The sequence below is a fragment of the Cydia pomonella genome, chromosome 4, assembly GCF_033807575.1.
Source record: "Cydia pomonella isolate Wapato2018A chromosome 4, ilCydPomo1, whole genome shotgun sequence".
Taxonomy (NCBI): domain Eukaryota; kingdom Metazoa; phylum Arthropoda; class Insecta; order Lepidoptera; family Tortricidae; genus Cydia; species Cydia pomonella.
Genome location: NC_084706.1, coordinates 22235689 through 22249493, shown reverse-complemented (window position 1 = coordinate 22249493; position 13805 = coordinate 22235689). Strand labels below are relative to the sequence as shown.

Here is a 13805-nt window from a genome sequence, read left to right as displayed (position 1 = left end):
GGATATTCGTTCTGAATCCATTCAGTTATCGCAGAATAAGTGATACATTCATAGATTCATACGTATGTAGTTGTCTAAATTGGATTGATAACTACCTATTAAAATTTGGATCAAGGAGATTGTTAGTATCTTATATAGGTGTAGGTATTACTAATTCATATTCATATTCCTTTATTGATAAAATTACAAATTTTAATTATAAACAAGTATATGGCTGGTAAAGATTGTAACAATTGATTATTTAATTGTACTAAAACAAGGCAAAAGAATAACACTATTACGATAGAGACTGCGTGGGTTCAGTGGGTTGTTTTCACTCAAAGGCTCAGAAAAGGTCAATGAGTGTTTAAGGAACCGTCTCTATTTAAATGTAAGTCCTTGATCGGGCACTCAAATGCATACTTGCAGCTCAGCCACGTTACTGTAGGTCAAATGTGTACTTACATTTACTAGGCACGCAGTTAATTTAATAAAAAACTTTTTTTTTAAAAGTAATTTAAGGGGGAAGACGTGTTTTAGTGTACCAGGAAGCTCATTTGTTATTTTAAAAGCCTTAACGAAATTAATCAGCTTCTCGCGATCGGAACAAAAGCGACCATTAGGAACAAGGAAAGATTCAATTAATTCCATCCACGGAAATTTACAAGTTGAAATTCAATAAAGAGCGAATATTGTTGTCGTAATGGTTCATAAACAAATAGCGGCACTCGGCCGGCGGCGGCGGCCATGCAAATGGATCGAGATCGCGTGTTTCGGTAGTTTCTTATGAAGGAAATATATTAGTACAGCCATTTTTCAGCGGGGAGCGCCGGGCCTCTCCCATCACTAATACAAGCTAATGGAAAATCGAAGTATTATCTGTCCGCCCCACTCGCCCTCGCCGCCTACCAACTTTTGATCCTCGACAAATTTTAAAGATTCCTTCGAGCGTTAATTAATTTATTGTAGCCGATGTAGCCGCAAGAAAACTCAATTAATTTTAAAAGGGTTTTTGTGTTGTTTTTTCCAGAACGCCCCACCGCGTTTTGGCGAAAGAAAATGCCGGTGCTCTCGATAATATCGCCGCGCCGGCACTTTGTGGCGCGGCCTTTCAAACGATTCGTTTGCTAGTAATTAGAAGTTAAACAATTCTAAGCCCCCTAATGAAAAACGTCGCTGTGATTAAACAAAATAGTCATTAAAGATGGCATTGCAGCTTACAAAGAAGGATCATCTATAATATAATTAATATTTACATACTTTGTATTAAGCTTTTAACATAAGAAAAATATAAACGCATTTTGCTATAAGAATAAATGCTCCAGCCGATCTGGCGCGGAGTTGCCAATGAAAAACTAAATCATCAGATCCCTCACCTAATTTAAGAGGACAAGTATAGTCATTAATACACACGTCACTCCTGGTGCTACTACAAAATGTGGCCCATTTATATCCCGTCTCGGGGCTTGGGAATTATGGTAATCGGGCGAGTCGTGTCTTTTGTCTGTAATGGTGGGTAATTACAGAGGCACCTCCGGGGTACACTTCGTCTGCCGGAGGGGGCCCTAGGGCTCGAGAATTCGACACTCGTTACGTGAATCGTCTCAACTTTAAAAAGGGAACGCGATTTTGAACGCCGTCCTGGGATTCATCGCTTACTGATGCAAACTTTTTCTGTTCCACTTTTTCCTAAAATTGGCTTTTGCGGATTGACCGGAGCTCCACGTGCCTTTTCGGGGCTTGTTTGCGTAACGAAAATACTGTTTTACAACGCGGACTTTTCAGTTTCGCAGCTCGATTTTACAACCCATATTATTTATGGAGCGCCTCGCTCTATGCATAAAGCAATCAGACAGGCACCAATATCCATATTCCGAGCCGTTTATTTTTATGCGTTTTTCGAGCCATCTGGCACCGCGTCTACAATCCGCATTTTCTTCCGAGAAAAGCAAAGCTAGCTTACTTATTGGAAGATAAAGGGGGTGTGTTTCGGCTCATTTGCGGGCGAGCTCGCCCCGATCAAACGTGATTTCTTATTGGGAACGGAAAGGGAGCAGACGGCAGTCGTAATAGAGAAACTCCGGTGCGCCCAAGTGAACTGTGCACAAAGGAGCTCGGTTCTTTATTTTCGCTTTTAATAAGATTAATATCAGATCGTGCGGCGGCGTGGCGGGCCGGAGCTGTTTGCGGAGCGAGTTGTCAAAGTCGTATCTCTGCAGGTAGTTGTATAACGCGGGATGATGTATGAGCGCGGCCGAGGGCTGACGCACGACGCGCCGCGGCCAATCTCGCGAGACACCCGCCACACGTGCTCACAATCTTAAACTCGTTACTCGACATATTCTGAAGCAATTTTGAATTTACCCCTCGATTCGAGGTTTGAACACACAATACAAGTAACTATGAGTATTATTTAAAAATCTGCAAGGCTGGCATTGGGTTTATACATTAAAATGTACTTTATCTATATAAAGTATACTAAAACCCAGTAAAACAAGGAATACTGAAAATGAAACAGTTTGTATTGAAGCTCGCGGTTTCAGAAAACTTATCGTCCCGCTGCATTGGAGCGTATTTCGCCGGAGTATTGATCTCAAGTTGGCCGAAACTCGGGTCCAAATTCAATTGATAAGATTAGCATTTCAGCAGAAAAAGGGCCTCGCAATTATTCCACTTTCAAAGTCCTTTGATAATTTACGTAAGAATTCTGAAAACTGTCGATTCAGCCGAAGATTTTCCTACCTTTTTTATGGGTCATAGGGAGAAAAGGTCCAAGCGGACTGTCTAAATAATTATGTGGTATTCAAAGCAAGCAACGTTTTATCACCAGCGTTTTCTGTACGCGTCTTTGAAGCTTAATTATTTACAGCACATAACTACAACGAATGTTTAGTATTGTTCATAATGTGCATCGCCAAATAACGTAGTTATTCGTACTTAGTAATATTATAAAATCATAGATAATAAAAATCGAGGCAACGGCTGGTTAAATTTTGAAACTTCTGAAAACTCCGTTTCACCGCAGGTGGAAAGTCGGGATATGAATACAAAACCGTAACAACACTTAACGCATGGAACCCCGCAAACCGATTCCCCAATTTCAATTTTAAATTTAGCGCCGAAGTTGGCCCGCGCTCCGTACAATATTTATATGAGAGTTGCACTGCGATTTATAGTTGGGAAACAATCGGAAACTTGGTCCGGCGCCGTCGTGACTTCCTTTTAATTAGTACCCATTCATCGTCGAACAATCGAGTCCTCGAACAAATCCATTATCGGGAACTTTTCGATAGTCGAAAGAGGTGTATTCAAAGTTCGCGATTGGAGGGGAATCGGACGGGATGGGCTTTTGTGGACCTCTGGCTCCGACGCTCCCAATATCTCGTGCTCTCATTACCCTAACAGGTCTTTCAATCAACTCGTCCCAATGTAACTTTTCTATCCATATTCGTTGCGAGCGAGTGGACGAGGTTTTCTTTTTAAAAGTAACAACGCATGTGACATGTGTGTCTTTATTTGTGAAAGGAGTTTTCCAGGATATCCATTTTTATTTTTGAGTCCGGAGTTCAGGCTTAGTAAAAAAGTATTTTCTCATTATAAGTAGGTATCATGCGGGTACTTGTACTTTAAGTAAACATTTGTAAGAGAACTTCTAACTTGTGATGCATTTATACATTCCTGCTGTCAAAAGGCCGGCCTGGCACGAAAACGTTTTACATCAGTAGCCCCATTAATCAGGCTTTCGTTGATGATTAAGGATCGACAATCATTAGCGTCCCGCTACTAAGCTAGTTTATTATAATTTCCCTTACATTTCCGATCTTGGAACATTTAAAAGGCATTATCGAAAAATTGAGAGGCTTTAACGAGGCGGGCCACTGTCTCCGGCCCTAACGACGCGGCCTTTAATCGGCACCTCACGATTCGGGTACCGTTCTTCATTATTCCCATTAATGTGCTTCCAACTGACTCATAATTTCATTTAATTAGCACGCAACGATCACACGAGCCAACCACGGTTTTAATTACTGTTTTGTCAGAGTTGAATTTTTTGTTTTTGTTTCCCGGCGACAAATTACTACAAGTGCGAGTAAATCGAATAAGAACGCGGAGGAATTCTTAACGTTCACTTGTGTAGAAAATGTGCAGCTGACGAAAAATCCCGCCTGGCTGCATTCCCGGTATCCGACGAAGTTTCAGTATCGACTCGCCGTAATAGGTAACACAGCCATTAACGGAATAGCTTCAGGGCCTGTATTGGACCAGACGGATGTAAATATATAGTGCGGCGATGTATCATGTCAAGACGCCTGCCTGCCACACTGATAAGATTACCAGACAAAGGAAGTCCACCCATATCACTACCACCACGAACCACTAAATGCGGACCTTCATTTACTAGCCTCAAGCCACAAAGCCGTTTTAGTCGTTAATCCATAAACAATAGAGTAGAGATTCCCCAGCGCGGCCGTTATTAGCGTCCCGACGTCAACGTCTGCTTCGTTAAAGGACACTCAGCTTTATTTATGTTGACATACTGGCAGTGTTACCTTATTTGTTATTGCGGGCGGTGGACGTGAACCGTTTGCGTTTTAAAATAGAGTCGACATTGTCCCAGTAGCACGCGGAGTTGAGGGAAACTCGACTTTTGCGCGTTCGCGTTTAGGGTTGTTTTTTTAAGTGTCCGCGTTGTCCGGAGTAGTTAGTTGGGTGGTTTCCGGCGGCCGATAAGGAGGTTGCCTAAGTCGGTACGTCACGCGAGCTGTCCACTAATTTATGGTGCGCTGATTGCCGATATCAGCCCCGTCCCTGAAACGCTGCCTTTTTATACTCCGCTATGTTAATGTCTCGTCCGAACATCCGAGAACTTCCAGCGCCTGAAATAACTACATAACAGTTGGTCTACTTTATGCTAATTTGAACGGTACATTAGAAATTGTAATCTGTCCTATCTACGGCAATATAAAATGTCTTTTGTTGCTGTTAAGGTACTGAGGAGTATTTGGACTGGATTTATTAGGCATTTTGCGGTTTTAAGGGACGGGCCGGATGACGATGAACATCCTAGTTATCTAACAGAGTGAATATTGTAATGTCAATTGAGTTGATTAGGCCGCTTGTTTCTAACAGAACATTACAAAACCCCTGCGATGAAAATGGATATGTGCTCTTTTAACTAATAATTTACACTACGATTTTATTTCATTTCCAGCTCGTAAATTTTTTAAACCAAGTATTACAGAAGATTATTATACCTACTTAATATTATACACAATATCATCGTTTAACTAAGTAAAACACAGTTTTATGAAGCTAAGTGTAGGGTATACTAACGAACGGAACGTTAAGAGCAATTCCTAGCTGAGCAACTTTTCAAATCTCGAATATTTGAAGCTATGTTTCTGTCGCGCTGCGGTGGGCGGGAGCCGGAGCTATCTAAGTGTGAGTGCGCGCACACAGACGCGAGACTCGTGCGCTCGCTCATTGCGCGCCGTTCCGTCGACATCGCCCGCGAGCCAGACGGAATTTATTCTGCGCTGCCCGACGCAAGTTGTTTTTGTTGTTATCACGTAATATTGTTTTTCATTTTTATATTATACTGTATCTATCTATTACACCCTAATACCAAACACCCTATCACCTGTACTAAATGTATTTTACACATATGGTGACGAAATAATAAATGATTGATCGATTGATATTAATTACCATATAGGAAAAAAACTGCAAAAAAGAATGATGTCTCAGCTTCGGTTGTCGTCGTACAGTCAAGTGCAAAAATATGTATTGAAAGAATCGTCTCATAAATATGGTACTACGCTCTTATTACACTGGAATAAGATGCTATGGGACATATTTTTGAGTAAGATGTGTACACCCATATTTTTACACTTGACTGTACCTATCCGTATCAGTAAGTTGGGTGTGTTGTGAAATTTTGTAAGTAGGTATAAATATACCTATGGTTAAACTACAATCTATTTAACTTGTAGTACGATGGGGCTAAACTTGGGCCGCCTTATTGAAGAATGTATCGCAATGACAATCTGGGTAAAGTATGTTGGGATAATGCCGGACAATTTTGGGACCAATTGAGAGAACTCGTGAAAAAATGTTTTTTCGAGATCTCAACACGTGACAGATTCTTGAAGTACGGAGCGAATCGTTAAATAATAACCGTAGATTTGGCCTGAATTTTGGTAATCTTCAATATAGAACGGTTTTAGTTTTGTACCTGTGTAAAGATGAGACATACTTTTTTTAGGCTAACGAGTGTTTTGCCATCAAGGGAGAACATTCGATGGTGAAAAAAAATTCTCTTTCCATTAGAAGCAATTCTAATGGAAAGAGAATAAGGTATCACAAAGAAATAGGTCCGGTGTCTACCCTTTTGTATCCGATCTTAACCCTGATACAAAAATTGGTAAAATTGTGGCACTCAAACTTTGATACCTATGTCATAAGGCAATTTGATAAGTAAACAATGTGCTAAGAAACCTCTTATTGTAAGGTTTACCCGAAGTAATAAAATAAAAACCACTAAAATAATAGATACGTTGCGAAGTTTTGACAATTTAAGATTTCGTGAACTGTACAGGTTTAGGGAAAGTGTAAATGTATTGTTTATTGAATGGAATGTACTGGAAGATATTAAGTACTTAAGTAGGAGGGACAAAAATCAAAATAAAAAATAATCGTGCCCAGTCATTTTTAATGAAGGTCGCCAATAAAATAAGAATCAAACTTAGAAATCAAAGAGATTAAGTAGTTCTTTAAAAAGGTCAAGGTCACTGAGAGCCCATCTTGAAGTATGGAAAATAAGTAAAAATTGCGATTTTGTTGGTTTAATTTTGCAATTATGTATATATATATATAGTTGATATACAATTTTTTTTTTGATAAAATGTAAGGATCGTATGTAAAGAGTAAAGTAAATATATAGAAAAAGAGAGCCCTCTTGAAGCATTTTAAGGAAACTAATTTCGAAGCCCTATCTCTATTTTGTATCCGAAACTAGCAATGTATGTATGCGTGCACATCTACATATGCATCCGTATGTGTAGGTACTTTATTGCGAAAAATTGCTCATTTGCTATCTATTTTACTCGATTTTGTTATAAAATTCAACATGTATCATCATCCCTATACAATATAAATACTCTTTATTGCACACCTCAATAAAAGAAAACATATACATAAGCACAGGTAAACAACATGCGGTCTTATCGCTAAAAGGCAACCTTTGGGTTGCGGAAATTAAAAAAATTACATTGTCAGTAACCGTCGCCCTGGTAGTGGTACTGGATAAAAATAATGGTACGAAAGTGTGATCAAGAAAACAATAAATGTGGTAATTAAGGTCAGTAGGTAAATTGAAGAAAATTTAAAGTTTGATAATCACTGCTGTTTTTTAAATAGGTAAAGATCTGATTGTTTCTGGTCCGATCTTTACCTGGAAGGGTCAAGATCGGATATCGGTCTACAGCACAAACACAGTTTCATCACAATACGCAAAATAAATTACAGAGCGAAGATCGGATAGAATGAAGAATTCGCGAAATTTACCTTGCTCTCTGTGATTGCACATAGCACAAGCCCGAATCCTTGAGCGACGCGGGGACACTGACAGTCGAGGCGCAATGAAATGGCGTCTTACACAATGTTGCCAACATTAAAAAATAAAGCCAAATTAGGGAGAAATGAATGTCCTACGTTCTTCACCCGCATCCGGTATTTATCCAACATACCTTAGTCGTTGAACCGCCGCATTTAAAAATGGCCCTTATTTTGATATCGGCTAGCCATAATGTAATACGGCGGATTATACAATACGACTGCGATACTTATATATAAATCCCCTCGTCAATGTAATTTCATTTAATTTGCTATCTAGTGGCAAACATCAAAGTAGTTATTTTTTACTTGTGAGGCACAAGTGTGAGCAATGTAAAATACTATATTTCTAAAAAAAATTGCCTACTACGTAGTAAAAGAAAATGTGATTATTAAATTATAATACGAAAGGTGGTCACATCGCAAAATGCTGTCGTTTTATTTAAAATAATGAAATAATTAGACCAGTTCCGAAAGTACCGGGAAATCCCGGTTCTTTAAAACAGTACCGGTTCTGCAATCCCTAATAAGGATGTTATGCCCATCACTATTCCTTCTGTGTACGTATATTTAGAAACTGTCTCCGCCTCCAATTCGTGCGATAAGGACAACTGCAGCTCGGACTAAAATTCACTCGCAAAAAACTCAAAAATCGAGGTTTCGCTCTCGACTGTTTCCTCCTCCAAAACGCAACCAATCATTATGAAATTTTGGAAATTGCAAGAGGAAGAAATAATCTATGCCGCTATGTTTTGAATTTTTGGATATTTGTTGTCATATTTCTATACTGTGCCTTTTTTTACAGCCAATTCAATTGAGCCGTTTTTGCGATTTTCGAGGCGCTGTAAGTTTCTTCAAAATAAAATAATCCAAAAAAGCAAAACATAGCGGCACAGATATTGATGATATTGATCTTATTTGAAAAAATCATTGCTCTAGGTTAAAAATCCAGGGAGGAAACAGTCGAGAGCGTTTGTATGGAAAAATCACAACTAGGATTTCCTCTTAAAGGATCTGTTCATTAGCGCTACTAAATAGAAAAACGTTCAAGTTACCCGTAACCTAAACCCACGTTACATCTCCTAATGGCCGAAACAATGGCGAGGTGCACCATTAATCTCACTATCTCATTGTACATATTTCTTTGTCTAAATCCATTAAATTAATTACTGCCATTTGGGGAGCCGACTTCGTATTTATTAGTCTCGTTATCATTCATTGAATCTCCGGATAGGATTGGTGATAGATGCCGCGAATGGGGCCCAGAATTAGCTGTCCTCGGAAGAATGCAGCCGGGACTGAGTGATGCGCTGGATTTTCGAGGGGCTTGATTCATAGGTGTCATTGCCGTGGAAATTTGCAAGAGAATGAGGGGTTCCATCTTCGATTTTTAGCTGCGGTATCATTTTTGGCTTTTGAATATAACAGAAAGGTTCAAAGGGATGAGCACACCGATTTTTATGCATAAGGCTACTGAGCAAAAGTAAGTTATATTTATAAAACTGTTTATTTTATACATAGGATGATTTTTGTCTGAGGTTTCCCACTATAACGGAACATGTAGGTTTCCTCTAAGTGACATTATTCTTGTATACCCAAATTGAAAATAAAACCCTCTCACAGCCATGTGCAACTCTTTGACGTTTTACTTGACGACAAATGTTTCACATAAGTTAAAGTTGAAACTCTAAGTATCTAGTAGTAGTATCTAAGCTTCTATGTACCATAAAGTTGACAAGTAAGCACAGCGTGTAAGAAATATACTTAGCCATTTAATACTTTTAAGTCAATAATTTCACAAATAGGAAAAATCTAATATACTCGGAGATTAGTTCGGATCTGAGGCGTTTAGAGCAGTAGTTCCCAAAGCTGGCTGGACCCACCTAACAAAAACTGCCGAATTCGGGACCCACCTCTTGGCCGTTTTAAATAGGGAGCATAAAATGTAATTAATACCGACTGTTAACCCGATCGGTCCGCATGTCGTCTTATGTACCAGGCCCCACTCAAATTCCGCTCGCGACCCACCATAGGGTCGCAATCCATAGTTTGGGAAATGCTGGTCTAGAGTCACAAATGTAGTAGTTTTTATCGTCCGTCGGCTAAGCGGGTACGATATAACGTCATACAGTAGTAGCATAGCTACAGCTACAGACAGAAGGCTTAGTTAGTCTAATTAACGTGGTCTGAGAGGCCGGTCGATGACTTTGATGACGGGCGGCGATTGGGTTAATGTCACGGGCTGTACCTAACAGCGTTAGCATGGGAACCTGAGCTGCAAGATATATGGACAAACTAAAGGAGCTTCTATACATAATGTGAACTGGCGAAAAAAAACCTCGGAATACATTTACATTGATTAACCGACATGTATGATAAGGCAATTTTTTTCGTGTTTTCGTGATTACCCCATAGTAAAAACAAAATTTTAAAATAGAGGTGGATTGTCAAAGAAAATGTTGTACCTATTTCAAATTCTCTTTGGTAAAAGTTATTCAGTAGGTAACACCTACATATTCACTTCTCAAGAGTACCTGTGGGTCAGACATAAGATATTTGATCAACCTGTAGGGCTAAGATGAAGAGGCTCTTTATCATTTGTCACCATGCCTGTCACGTTCTAACAAGTATGTAAGCGCGAAAAAGACGGGCATAGTGACAAGCGATAAAAATGGAACCATACTGCTACCGTATACCTATACACTTAACTCATTCTTACCATAAACAGCATTATCGTCAAAATCGATCCACCCGTTACAGGATGTTGACATTTCAATGAAACCTCCCAAACTCCGTCAGATACATTCCAAATCTCCTAAATCATTGGTTTAATAAATTGGTCGTGACATCTATCTTAACCACATCGTGCCATCTCAGAACACCTCGATCTGTTAGTACTCCAATTACTAAAGTAACTGTCCCAATCGTTCTTCAACCCCTTCATAGGAAGAAATCTCCAACTAATTGTGACAAAATCTTATCTCACGTCGGCGCATCACCCTACACCCTTTCTGTATTTCCTATGCATAAGGTTTAGTTTCCAAGCACATTGATTCATTTTAAGAGAGGAATTAACAAAAGACTGACAGTGATTGTCATCAATCTGAAACCGATTAATTTATTTAAGTGCAACGCTTGGAGCGACATTATAATCACACGCATTTAAGTGGATATATTCCAGTAAAGTAATTAAACAGATCCTAGGTACTTAGGTACTAGGTACTTAGAATCAGAGTCTAGGTACTTTAAATAACTATATGATACTTTGCTCGCGACTTCGTCCGTATTAAAATAATATTAGAACGATTTGTATAAACCTCCAGAGCCTATGTATGCCTGCAACTTCAGAGGAGTTACATGCGCGTTGCCGACCCTAACACTCCGCACCCTCGTTGAGCTCTGGCAACTTTACTCACCGGCAGGAACACAACACTATAAGTAGAGTCTAGTGTTATTTGGCTGCGGTTTTCTGTAAGGTGGAAGGTACTTCGCCACTTGGGCTCTGCTCTAGATCTGGAATGATATCCGCTGTGCTGTGCCCTACCACTACCACATAAAGCGAGATGACATTCATAGTGCTAATACCTTTCATTTGGACGTAATTTAAGGACATACCCGGATCCATTCCTTTTAAATTATCTTGGAAAAATATGAAAGAAAAGCAAGTGAACCTACTCATGTCGTTCTTATGTTACATAGGTACAATAAACATGAAACGGGGAGAAACTCGTTATAATACAATCGCCATTTTGCTTTGACAAAAGTTTGATGGAGGTAAACATTAATTTCGATACAAATGCCTAACTTGTATAATAAACACTGGGTACAGTGCCGAGCAACTCGTCATTTCCCTACAGCTCGAGCAATTACACAAAACATTAATTCTGCTGAAATCTCGTTTGAACCGTTCATTAGGGAGACACTTCCGATACCGAAAGGAAACTTTTCACAAAAGTTAAGACGTAAAGCGAAAATAACCACTTTCCCAACCTCTTATATTACTCTCCCGGACCTTCTAAACTCAACTTTACTGCATTGACACAGAACTGTGTTTTTGAAACTTCGTTTTGAGATACAATGAGTAGGAAGGAATCTGCATTAACCCCGAGCGAGATAAGACAATTAAATAACTATCTCAGGCCATTTATCTGTGAGTTCGTTTGTTTGTTTCTATTAAGGCTAATTAACTGAGGAGGGTTAACTGTGGCTAGATATCGGGCATCTGTGTCAAACGTCGTGGCCACGGACTCGTGTTCAAGTCACTTCTGCCATGGACACACACTGCAAAGCGGGCTTCACGGTCGCATTTTTATTGCCTGTCACCATGTTTGTCACGTTCTAACAAATATGTAAGTGCGAAAGTGACAGGTGATAAAAATGCAACCATGCTGCCACCGCTGGACCCTGAAGGCACGACTGCTTTTTAATCTTGTTTCGATTGAAATATTACGTTAACATTCTACAGAAGATATTTTGAATTTAGTATAGGTAGGCTTAAATTGCAAAAAATGAAAAAGTTTACTATGGTTTTGCACAAGGAAGGCTGTTACTCTCTGATTTAACACATTGAGTGCTGGAAACCCGTTCGGTGGGTTCTCTGCTCGTAGATTCTTTCCTCTACAAAGCGGGAAAATGCTGGGATCGGCCACGAGTGCAGCACTACAAAAACATTGGCAGTGAATCTGTTTTAAAGGTTTTTCAGGAAAATTCTACAATCGCATCAGATTACTAGGTGAATATTCATAATTCACGAAACTTTAATACTTATGGTATTGTTAATGATTCAATTCTAGATCATAAATTAGTAATTGTAAGACTTGTAAGTTATACTATACATAAACAGAAGATTATAAAATTACAATCTCCGCACTCCGTTATATTTGCTGAACATATGTAGCGAGTAGGTAACACTTACAACACTCCGCCAAAGGTTTGTACCATTAGAGCGAGCCCGCGTCCACACTTCGGTCATATTCCCGTTTTTTCCACTTCCGCCGATCCCTGATAGAGATTGATGATCGTGCCCCCGCTAGGGTTGCTACTTTAAAATAACCCTAAAGATAAATGGTGAAAAAACATGCGTTACAACGTATGCTTAGAGCCGGCTTGTCAAAAGTTTGACGCGTGAAGCTTATCATTTGTCTCTGGAGAAGCGGGTGTTTAGATGGGTTAAAGCGATGTCGTTGCCATGCTTTTCATATTTATGCTTTAGCAAAACGTTTCGGAAACCTTAATCGTGCTTGCTATTTTTGGAATTTTAAAGAATGTATCCGAATTTGCAATCAATGCTGTATGTAATGTTATTTAGGTACTCTAGCTTATACTTACATTAATTGCTCGATCAAACGAGCCCGCCGAAGGCGGGCGAAGTTCGATCGAAATTATACGAAGCGTCTCGTTCGAAGATGATAGATAACATGTAGTACTGTTAAGTATGTTTAAACTTCACAACGTTTAGAGATTTAAATTTGAAAAATATTCCCGCGCCCGACGCTATCACGTCTCGTGCGCCAGTGCCGGACGCCATATATTTTAGAGTAATTACGCGATATCACAGTTTCGTGTAAGATGATTACTGGGATGGGTTTCACTTTTTATTAAGGTGTCCATTTGAAATGCAACTTTCTTTTTTATGGGTGGGAAGTGATCATCTTCGAACGAGACGCTTCGTATAATTTCGATCGAACTTCGCCCGCCTTCGGCGGGCTCGTTTGATCGAGCAATTATACTACGCGTCTCGTTCTCGATGATAGATAACATGTAGATTTTTAGAGTCTGTGATAGAGCTACGTTTAAAAAATATTTGTATTCTTTAAGTAACATTTAAAATTAAATGATACAAATATTATACAAATTTAGCACAGTATTTATTAATTTTTCATAATCAACAAAAAAGAACAATTATAATATTTATATGACATGCATATAATTAACATAGTCTTAATTATCTTTAGTTAAAATACTAATAGCGAACTTATTATTTGTTTCTATAATTGGTCTGTTATAAAAACGTGCGAATGTAGTTGACCCCTCTGTCCAGCCTGCAGTTCTTCTAATTGTATCAATGTCTATACCTTTCCTATAGGCAGTAGACACAGAGGCATGTTTAGTACTATATGCACTAAACTTTTCAGTATCAATGCCAGCCTTACTAAGTAAGGATTTGATCCAATGACCAATTGTCTGTGGACTGATTGGATTGTGAGGCTTCA

General features: G+C 39.1%; 1 protein-coding gene across 7 annotated transcripts in view; it reads right to left on the bottom strand.

Annotated features, from left to right (window-relative positions):
- LOC133517253 (teneurin-m) overlaps window positions 1-13805 on the bottom strand; it is a 777194-nt gene that overhangs the window by 19071 nt on the left and 744318 nt on the right. The gene's annotated exons all lie outside the window — the stretch shown is intronic.